This window comes from Oncorhynchus nerka, linkage group LG5 (assembly GCF_034236695.1).
Source record: "Oncorhynchus nerka isolate Pitt River linkage group LG5, Oner_Uvic_2.0, whole genome shotgun sequence".
Lineage (NCBI taxonomy): Eukaryota > Metazoa > Chordata > Actinopteri > Salmoniformes > Salmonidae > Oncorhynchus > Oncorhynchus nerka.
The window spans coordinates 60759140-60770489 of record NC_088400.1 but is presented as its reverse complement, the minus strand read 5'-3'; the positions used below and the strand labels follow the sequence as shown (position 1 = coordinate 60770489).

Genomic DNA, 11350 nt, shown 5'->3' with positions numbered 1-11350 from the left:
GTCCTTTATTCCTTTGAATGTTTTCATTCACGTTAGCAGATGAACTGATCCCAGTCCTGACCTGCATGCCCTTCACTAACACACTAGCTGAAGGGAAAATGGCCGCCGATTGCTTTATGTTTCATATCTACAGAAATGTGGACCATACAAGTGTTTCATGTGTCAATGTGTGCAGAATGTAAAACAAGTCGTAGAAAAATGGCAACCTAAAAGTTCATTTGAAAAGCAACAGTAGCTACAGCAGAAGTGCTATTTATAATACGTGGAATACAAGTCAAATATAGACCCCCAGTCACACACACACGCGTGCCCGCACACACACACACACAGATGTCTGCACGCAAACACAGGCGCGCACACGCGCGCACGCTCACATAACACCCTTTGGGGCGTGGCCATGAAAAGATAAAAAAGTGCTCTCACATCAAATGGAAGTGTGATGCATACTGTGGGTCCATATAGGACACCATACTATTTATAAAATCGAACCAAATCACTATGCTTTGAAAGAATCAGGCTTTTTGAATTAAAATCCTTCATGAACTATGAGTACAGTGTGCAGTACAGACGGGTGCTAAACTCAACGGCAGGTGTCATATGCACGTATTATAATGGAGTTAGACATCTTTGGAAAAAGACCATCAATGTGTTCCCTTTATTATATTATTGACAGTCATCTTTCTTTACACGAGTGTTTCGACAGAAACAAGGAGTAGAGAGAGAGAGAGAGGGAGAGATATTGAAATGCATCTGTCGGACACATTGCTTTGTGACAATGAATGTTCTACGAAAATGAAGAAGATCTCATTGAATCCCTCTCAACGAATCTGTTGACATACATTCAGGATCTCTGTGTCCGTGGGCATGTTCATAGAAACAGCGAGGGGAGAACAACAGCCATTCATATAGATGTACGAGATATATCTTTACCAAGTGTCACCGATGATTGGTTGTGGAATTAAGCGTGTGCATAATGTAAGGTTCACGTGATGAGTAACCTGAAGACCTGGGTTAGCTCCCCCGAGCTAAGTCTCAGACCTTACCTCAGCGGGCTAGCACAGTCTTGTGGTGTGCAGGAGAACCGGTTAGTTACATATACAGTACCTACGCTTATTCCCAGAGGGATACACGAAAACTACTGCCTGAGAACAAATAGTTCTGGGAGTAACAAAACACATGTGGCGTTAGTATTGGGAACATGGATTTGTTTAGTCGCTGAGTTTTGCTGTACATGGTGTTTTTACAACCGTGAAAAGAAGTGGACACATTCTCACAATAACACAATAACACATTCCTTACCATTAAAAAAAAATGAAATTATACAAAAATGCAAGAACCTTAAGTAACACGGCGATCGTTATTCAAGACACTGGATGTATGATGGTAGCAGCAGCACTCGCTACAGAAAACTTCACAGTATACTCATGTGTGTCAGATAGTAACACTCAACAGAAAATCACAAGCGGTTACGCAACAGCTTTTTGAGTCGCCGCCTTTCACTTACTCCTGGCAGTGATACATAACAATAATCTTCCCCTGCCTTGTTACTATGTAACCCCCTGGAACAGTCCCCTTAAATGGCTCCAAACCTGCTCTCAGGCCTCAGCCTTAGCTAGCTACACATTACTTTGGCCTAGCACCCAACACCACCACACCCCCTCCACCAAAACATTAGCATACATCGGTCCTCTAAATCTGTAAATCTGTTTTTCTTCAAAGCAAACGTCTTCGTACTCATCATTTGTCCTTTTGTTCGGTTATTTATTTTGCTCTCTCAGATCTATGTCTCTCTTCTCTTTCTCCCTCTTTTCTTTCTCATATTGGTCCTTTTCCAAGTTTGTGACACTGTTGTACGAAGGCAGCGAGGCGGTGGTGGGCGTAATGTCCGTTTTCTCCGTGGAGGTGGAGTTGTCCGCGAACTGTCCTATCACCAGCACCTCCTTGTCCTCCAGCTCATACATCACGCTGCCTTTAGGCTGCTCCTTGTAGAGCTCTGCTGCTTTCTTCAAGGCGAGTCGGGCCAGGTAGCACCTGAATGACCTCTGGATCACCAAGGCAGACATGTCTTCCTGCTTGCGCCGCAGGGTACTAGTGATGGGTTCGTAGGAGACTTTGGAGGGGTTGGAGGCCATGAAGCGCTCCTCCATCTGGCCCCGGAGGAGGTCCAAGCCTTCGCCCTCTCCCAGGACACGCTTGGTGAAGGCAAACAGGATGTCAAGGCAGTGGATGCGCTCCCCGCTGACCATGGGCAGATCCATTTTGATCAGCTGGATGTGGTTGGGCTTGGCCATTCGCAGCGGTGGGTCCAAAGCGTCTGCAAAGTCCGACAGCTTGTCGTACTCCACGAACTGCGTGGCGTCCGGGTCGAAGCGCTCCCACACCTCGTAGAACATCTCAAAGTCGTCCTCGCTCAGCGGCTCGGCCGACTCCTCGGTGGCCACGCTGAAGTTCTCCAGGATGACGGCGATGTACATGTTGACCACGATGAGGAAACAGATGATGATGTAGCTGACGAAAAAGAACATGGCCACTGGCGGGTTGCCGCAGTTTCCCCGGTACAAGGTGCCCGGGTGCTCCATCTGGCTGTCACAGTCGGGCTCCTTCTTGTTGAGGATGGGCGCCAGGAGGCCGTCCCAGCCCGCCGACGTGGTGATCTGGAACAGGCAGAGCATGCTGTTGCCGAACGTCTCGAAGTTGAACATGTCGTCGATTCCCGCCTCGTGCTTGACGTAGGCGAAGTTGGACATGCCGAAGATGGCGTAGATGAACATGACCAGGAAGAGCAGGAGGCCAATGTTAAACAGGGCAGGAAGTGACATCATCAAGGCGAACAAAAGCGTCCGGATGCCCTTAGCTCCCTTGATGAGACGGAGGATGCGGCCGATTCTGGCAAGTCGGATGACTCGGAATAACGTTGGGGAAACAAAGTACTTCTCAATCAATTCTGATAAAAACATACCTGTAAGGACAGAAACAAAAACCACACCAATTTAACACAAACAATTTCTCGATTACAACTCCAAACATTTATTCTGAATGCTACATTTTGATTCAAAAGACTATGAAGAGTCAGGGTTCTTACCTACAATTGAAAGGATGACAACGACAAAGTCAAACACGTTCCAGCCAATGGTGAAGTAGTAATGGCGGAGGGATATCATTTTGAGCGTACACTCCCCAGTGAAGAGCACTATAAAGACAAAGTTAATCCAGTGGAGGATTTTTTCCCTCTCTGGTGTCTGGTCATCCTCTTCCACCATCATAGTGACCATGTTGAGGCAGATGAGGATCATGATGACAATGTCAAAAGCCTGCTTCGTTACGAAGTCAAACACACAGCCTTGGAATGCATTCTAGAACAGAAAGGCAGATGAAGGGAGAGAGAGAAACAGAGAGAGGTAGAGAGCGATAGAATTAATCAGCATTACTGTGAGAATTCAAAATAAATGTTGATTTTTACATTTTTTGTTATTTTGAGAAATCCGTCTTAAATATGAATTCTTAATCCGTCTCAAATATTTGAGCTACTGCTTGGTTGAATGGTTATTGTAATATCAATAGGTGTCAAACCGTTGGCCTGGGAATAGGCTTCTGGGGCTTCTTGGAGCCGAGCTTCTTCATGGCATTGTAGTACTTCTTCTGTTCCTCTGTCATGAAGATGTCCTGACCTCCAAAGTAAAGGGAACAACACAAAACCTGGTGAAAACCTAACACACGTACACCCAGAGCGTCTCTCTCTCTCTCTCTCCCTCAAGTTTCTTTCAGTCATTGTTAGCTCAGGGCTAGGCGCGCTTTTCAGATCTCTCCCTCCCTCATCCCTCTCCTCTCGATATCTCTCTCTATTTTACGCTCTCTCCTCTTCCTCCTTGAACTTTCTTTCTTTTCCCTCTTGTCTGCGTATCACGGATACTGCATTCACCGTGTCGGCTCTCTCAGCGACTGGAATGTGTGTGTGTAAACTCATATGCCTGCCATATTTAGAATCATCTCTCAGCCAGCAGCAGGTTTGACAAAACACTGTCCACGAACACCTGTTCACTACAGAATACGTATCTTTTTCTTCTGTTGGTTGAAGTTGTCAATGATGACACCAATGAAGAGGTTGAGAGTGAAGAAGGAGCCAAAGATGATGAAGATGACGAAGTACAGATACATGTAGAGGTTCTGTTCATATTGGGGCTGAAGTTCCACCTGAAACACAAACAAGAAAGATATACAGCAAAACGTTTAATCATTGCACATATTCAAGTCAAACCCTTATTGACAGGACATTCCTAAGGGAAGACATTTTTTAATTTTTAAACACCAACATTCCAATACAAAAATGTCAACTCAAAACCTTAAATGCAAGAGTCAACCTGACTTTAAACTGTCCGCCATTCACCATGACCAGAGCCCCAAGGAAACACTTACATTACGAGAGTCCACAGCTGCGTACATGATGTCCATCCAACCTTTGAACGTTGCCTAGGAGCAGAGAACAGAGAACAGAATGAGTTACTCTCTGAGGGGTCACTCTCGAGTGGTTACTTACATCTGACTTCCCTGTTCCCTAGCTGCAGCCTTGCAGTCAGGCTCCGCTCCACTACTTTTGGTTTAGGAGAGCTATTTTGGTAGCAGGTAAAAAATATTAAATGAATAGTCACAATACTCTGTGAAAGGTGATAAGCTATGTCTCGAACAACAAAAAAATACTCCACACTGATTTAAAAGCACAAAGGCAGCATAGAAAGTCAAAAACAAGACCGCCATACAGGCATTCGGTATATACACTGAGTGTACAAAACATTAGGAACACCTTCCTAATATTGTTGCTTCCCCTTTTGCCCCTAAAACAGCCTCAATTGGTCGGGGCATGGACTCTAGAAGGTGTCGAAAGCATTCCACAGGGATGCTGGCCCATTTTGACTCCAATGCTTCCCACAGTTGTGTCAAAATTGCCTTGGATGTCCTTTGGATGGTGGACCATTCTTGATTCACACGAGAAACTGTTGAGGGTGAAGAATCCAGCAGCGTTGCAGTTCTTGACACACTAAAATTCATCTGATCTGTCTGTGTCATGGAAAGTGCAGGCTTTCCTAATGCTTTGTTCACTCAGTGTAAACGAACATTATATGCACGTTTCATAATAACTACACTTTTAAACCAGATTTAAAGCATAATCTTCCTGAAAGCCAACAGACAACTGTCCCACTCACCACTTGCAACAAGGCCAAGTACCCGGCCCCGACATTATCAAAGTTGATCTTGACATTCTTCCATCGGGCGCTGTCATTGGCCAGGGCCAGACAGTCGCTCTTGTTGTTGACCACCTCGATGGGAAAGGTCTCGTCGTTGGTGGTGTTGACGCAGTGATAGTACTTCCCTGCGAACAGATTGACGCCCATGATGCTGAAGATGAGCCAGAAGATGAGGCACACCAGCAGCACGTTCATGATGGACGGAATGGCACCCAGGAGGGCGTTCACCACCACCTGTCAAATCACAGATGACCCGGTTAGAGGGCTCGGTCAAACCGGTTCGCTGAGGTTTCTCTGGATAGGACTAGAAAGTAATGTGACAATGTGTTGAGTGGGATAAAGTTGAAGCTGAAATGCACACTCTTGTTACTCAAGAAAACATGCATTTCTAGGCTTATCCAAGAATCCTGGTTACCATAGATGATAACATATGCAATAATAATATAATCATGTATAGGGAGGGTGAATAGCGGTGGTAATATTGAAATATTGTGTTAGGTTTAGGAACACATGAGAATATGTGTACAGTATTTTCACTGTGTTGTTTTCAGTACAAAGCATGTTACAAGCACTACCACAAGAGTTTGACAGTTAACTATTTAAGGAAAGGAAAAGGAAGGAAACGCTCTTTCAAAGGAGTGGCGACGGAGCACATTTAACCACTCAAAGGTTCAAAAGCAAAACAGAAAAAACCTTAGAAGAGTCAGGATGAAGTCACAAGTGTTTGACTGTAAATGAAAAGACACACAAAGAAAAATAATTACACATCAAAAGGCCAAGCAACATCGAGGCAGAGCAATGTTAGAATCTATCGACACAATGTGGAGGGAAATCACGCAGATACACAACGAGAGACGTATCTCGAAATCCAGCTCTATACACAGGCATGCGTCCATTTAAAATACATCGCTGGTTTCTATGTTCCTCCTTCTAGAAGCCTCAGCCATTTTAAAAGGACTGCGGCTAAGAATGCTACAAGGCATTCGTTTCCTAAAATAAGTTACATTTAGTTATGACATTTAGTTATTTTCAAAAGACTCAATTGCAGTGGACTTTATCATAACAAATATCCTAAAAGCTGCTTGAGAGGCTCTTTCTGATCGCAGTTCAGCAAGAAACATGTTCTCCAGTAAACCTTACCCTCATGCCCTCGAACCGTGACAAGGCCCTCAGGGGTCTTAAGGCCCGCAGGGTTCGTAGGGATTTAATGGCACTCAGCTCAGAGTAGCCTAACGCATTGGCTACCAAGCTCACCAGAGACACCTGGGAGAGAGAGAGAGAGAGAGAGAGAGAGAGAGAGAGAGAGAGAGAGAGAGAGAGAAACAGAGAGACAGAAACAGAGACAGAGAGAGAGAGAGAGAAACAGAGTCAGAGAGAGAGAGCAAGAGAGAGAGAGAGAAAAATAAGCAATGTCAGGAGAGGCATTTGCAGAAGGAGAACTATGTGTGGTACATGGGTAAAAAATGTTATGGAATTTCCATTCATTCCAATTGGTAAATGAATAATCACAAAATGAATCAAATCACTCTAAATTGCTATCCAAAGCTTAGATTTGAATTCATCTGCTGACAAAGCGTGTTCAAGGTCATCATGTATGTACGGAGTTCGCATACAACTCCAGCAAATGCATACATCAACAATGAGGAAGTCCAGCCAACACCAGGCGTTGGTGAAGTACTTCTTGAATCCGTAGGCCACCCACTTCAGCAGCATCTCCAGGATGAAGATATAAGTGAAGACTTTGTCTGCGTACTCCAGCACTACCTTAATGGTCTTCCTCTGCTCTATGTAAATGTCTTCAAACGCCTACACGGAGACACAAACAAGGAATCAAGCATCAGATAGTTGATAGTGCCTGAGGTCTGGGCTAAGGTCATGTTTGTCAAGTGTGTTGAGTCACATAGGTTGGTGTTTTTTGGTAAATTGTAGGGCTTTGAGTTTTTTCTGAACACAAGCCATGACCAGGAAATACTCTGGGCGCTAGTTATGCATATGGATCAGAGTTTTCCCTGTCCGGACTCAACCCTACTGATGACTACACTCTGACCAATCAACGTTTCAGTTTTCACTTCAAAACAGAAGTGTCAGGCTAACCAAGAAGCCATAAAGCTCATATTCATACATCAAAGTAAGCAGACTGTAATTATTTGACACTCACATTGTGATGTAAAGACAAGTCGAGCCCACGTTTACTTGACTTTCTTTAAAGGATTGGTACAACATTACACAGGCCAGGTGAGCAGCAGCCACTCACCAGAGCGCCACTGCTGAGCAGGATCATGAAAATGATTAAGGTCTCGAACCAGTTGTGTTCCACGATGAGGAAGCACGTCTTCCTCAAAGTCCACCACATCTTCCACTTGCCCTCCTCAACGTTCACCTGGCAACACTGGAACCTGAGCACACAGCCTGGGAGAGACAGAGAGAGGGAGAGACAAAGGGACAGAGAAAGAGAGAGAAGATCAAATAATGCATTGTCCTTGCCTGAAAGAAACTTCTCCTCCCATTTTTCAAACAGTCCCCCCTCTCTATCAGAGCTCGGAATTCCCTCCAGACTACTTCTGATGTGTGAAAGGAAAAGTCTCTCTCAAACCTTCCTCTCACTAGTCCCTCTCTCCCTCCCCCCCTTCCCTCCTTCTTCCCCCACTCTTCCTCGTCCTCTCCCCCAGCCCCTCCCTCCCTCACCATCAGTGAAGCAGTTCTCTGGGTTCTCTGACTCCTCGTCCTCCAGCTCCACTGACTCAGCTCCATCCCCCGGGGGACCGATATCCACCGAGCTGCCCTCCGACGAGATAAGGTGCTGGGGCTCTATAGGTAGCTTCTGCATGGGGGGGAGACAACTGAGCTACTAGAGTTCTTGAGATTCTTGTAATGGTACATTCTCCATTGTCATGGACTGTAACAGTACAGTAGTCTCACCAGATACTTTGGCCTGGACGGGAGACATGACTTTGGCTTTAAATATAAACTCAGAGTTATACTCGTTTCATCATTGTAATCATCATTACATGCAGGGTCGATCAAAAGTACCTACAGGCTTGAGATCAGTTTGATCAGGTGAGATCCAATCACACTGTAGTATACAGCACCCGGTAGCAACGATACATGCTACAGGGAGAGGTTGGTGTTACAATGCACTGTGGGTATGTTTGATATCGGCTCAGACAGTCGAAGGGGGCATGCAATATTCCAGTGCATTTCCAATCCTGAAATGGGAAAACAAGCAGGAGAACGTGGGCTGACGGATTTTCATGTCCCCTGAAAAATGACCCGGGATTTGATTGGTTGATAGCCCCATCGATCAAATCAATTCCCCCTTCTTCCCTCCCTCCCCCGAAACACTGAACATTTTCCTCATTGACATGAAAACACATTTTTTTTCCCATTCTTAAGAAAAGCACAAGCTTTGGTCTCTGTTTCGGTAAATAAATGGCTATTACCACATTAGCTAACCAGCAAAACCCAGTACTGTGCACTGTTTACAAGACAGCATGCGGTCTGGAGCTATCAGATAATAATAATAGAATGAATACTAATATAACATTAGACGCAGTGTGACCATGCTAACATACAGGGGAGAAACAGCTAAATGGGGTACTCTAACAGGATTACCCACTGCAGACTAAGAGGAAATGTCCCTCCAAGAGGAAATCATGTTGGAGGGATCTCTGGGGATGACTAGTACTACTGTCCTTATTCTTTGCTATTGGCAGGGTAATCATTGGATTATAATGCACACTTTGACATTAGAGCCCTGCATTCCATGCAAGTTATCCATAGTACAGTACTAGAGATATTTTTGTATATATAATCTACATGCTGATTGGGCACCCGAGTGGCGCAGTGGTCCAAGGTACTGCATCTTAGTGCTACAGACCCTGGTTCGATTCCAGGCTGTATCACAACTGGCTGTGTTTGGGAGTTCCAAAGGGCGGTGCACAATTGGCCCAGCGTCGTTAGGGTTTGCCTGGGGTAGGCCGTCATTGTAAATACGAATTTGTTCTTGAACTGACTTGCCTAGTTAAATAAAATTAAAAAAGATGCAATACAGTGTTCTGTGTACTGTATGGTGAGAAGGCCTCGCTTAGCTCCGTAGGTTGGAATCCCTGTCCTGTTTTCATTGATAAAAACATGGTGCAATGTTTGGGGCGTCTGGCTGGCTGGCAGACAGAGGAGTAACATGCCATCAGTACTCGACAGTGCAGCAGGTCTGATTGCCGTGGGACCCAGCTAATACCCGGTGGGAACGATGGAAGCATGCTGCCCTGCCCGCTCCACGCCCCTCCCGCCCCGAGATACACAATGTTCCAGAAGGACCGGTGGTGCTCTCTCTCTACACCTCTCTCGCACTCACACATTATATTCCCCTTTGTCACATGTTTTCTAATTCTTCCTTCTTCTCTCTCTCTATATATATACCTCTCTCACACGTGTTCTCTCTCTCTCTCTCTCTCTCTCTGTTCCTTTATCTCTCCCTCTGTCTCACACATTTTCTCATCCTGCTTGTTCCGTCCTTTCCATCTCCCTCCCTCTCTCTATTGTTTCACACATCTTCTCCCTCTCTCTCTCTCTCTCTCTCTCTCTTTCTCTCTTTCTCGTTCAGGACAAAGACTATATATAAATGGAGGGTGCCCTCCTGCCATGCTTTTGGAAGGCAATATGTAATTTGCGTCTTGATTTCACTTGGGTGTTTGCTATAATTGCCGCATCAGTTCAGTATGGTATGGCTGACTGTGCAACCGCTAGTCTACCAGGGGTTCAAAGAGACTACTATTCAGACTCCAAAATATTCACTAGATCTATACAGGGAGAACATGTAACCCTCGTGAATTTAACCTAAAGTACTTTGGGCAAAATTAATTTATTTCATCTGTCTCTTCCTCTCCTCCTTTTCTCTCTTCATTCATTCTCTGTTATTTCTTTCTCAATCTTGGGGGTGGTCAATGCCAATCACCTCCAAAAGCAATCAACACAAACCAAGCAAGGAAATCAGAAGCAAAAACAAGTCACATGACTTCACCTATAATTTTGAAAAGTGGATGCAGCTCATTCATAATGGTGTTGAAACTATAAAAAAAAGCCTGATGATGAAATTAGAAATAAAGAAATGAGATGAAGGGGGGATAGAAGAAAAGAAAGGCCAGGGACAACAGAGGAAAGCAGTTGGGGAGGGCAGTCAGGCAGAGAACAAAACAATTGGCAATCCATCGAAAAAGATGCAAGATAAGTATTGGTTGGTTCTGTAAAATGGCATAGGCAGTCTTCATGGTTAGTGCTATGTAGAATAAAATGGTCTTACAAGTCTCCTCTCTCTCACTGACAACCTTGTGAGCGTCTGTAACACAGCTGCAATAACAAACGGTGGGTTAAGCAAGGCAGAGTGATACAACCGTGAAAGCCAGCTCATAATGTACAGTGCAACCTCGGTGTCTGTTTTCATCAATCAGCTGCAAGGCACATAAGGAAACAGGTTATCCACAGAGAAACACTTTAGAAGACGAGGCTCCGGGATGATATAGAATAGGATTAAACAGTTTGTGAGGACGACAATTGACCTTGTACTGTTCGTAGCACAAAGTCACACTCACTCACACACACACACGGTTTATGATCCCGTTCCCAAACAAATAGACTAATTTGAAGCTATTATTTATAAGGGAGAAGGGGGATCAGCAGCTGGCATCTAATCCATATTTGTTGCATGGAGAGTCATGGCCAGAAACAGACCAGGCTAACTTTCTCTAATAACTGAAGGAGTTGGCTGGGGGCAGGTTGGCGAAACTCCCTGTCCTTGGCTCTGGTCTGGAGATGTGGGGGCGGGGCTACAGAGCCCAGAAGGCTTACCCTCCTAGCCTAACGTGACATCATGTCTTCGAAGCAGACACACATCTTATTTACAAAATCTGCTCCAGAATGTCGTGTGTGTGTGTGTGTGTGTGTGTGTGTGTGTGTGTGTGTGTGTGTGTGTGTGTAGGCCAGTGAGTGGGATATTTTAAGTCCTTTATCTGTCTTCCGGCCTTAATTTACAGTCTATTATAAAAATGTGGTTCATTTTAAAATCTCACTGGTGTGATTTCTAATGAAAGGGATTTAATGTGTGAGAAATGAGC

The 11350-nt window shown here is 44.9% G+C and overlaps 1 pseudogene; it reads right to left on the bottom strand.

The window, feature by feature from the left end:
* Positions 1-636: 636 nt before the first annotated feature.
* The window catches only part of LOC115129758 (sodium channel protein type 2 subunit alpha-like), a 36711-nt pseudogene continuing 25997 nt past the window's right edge, over positions 637-11350 (bottom strand).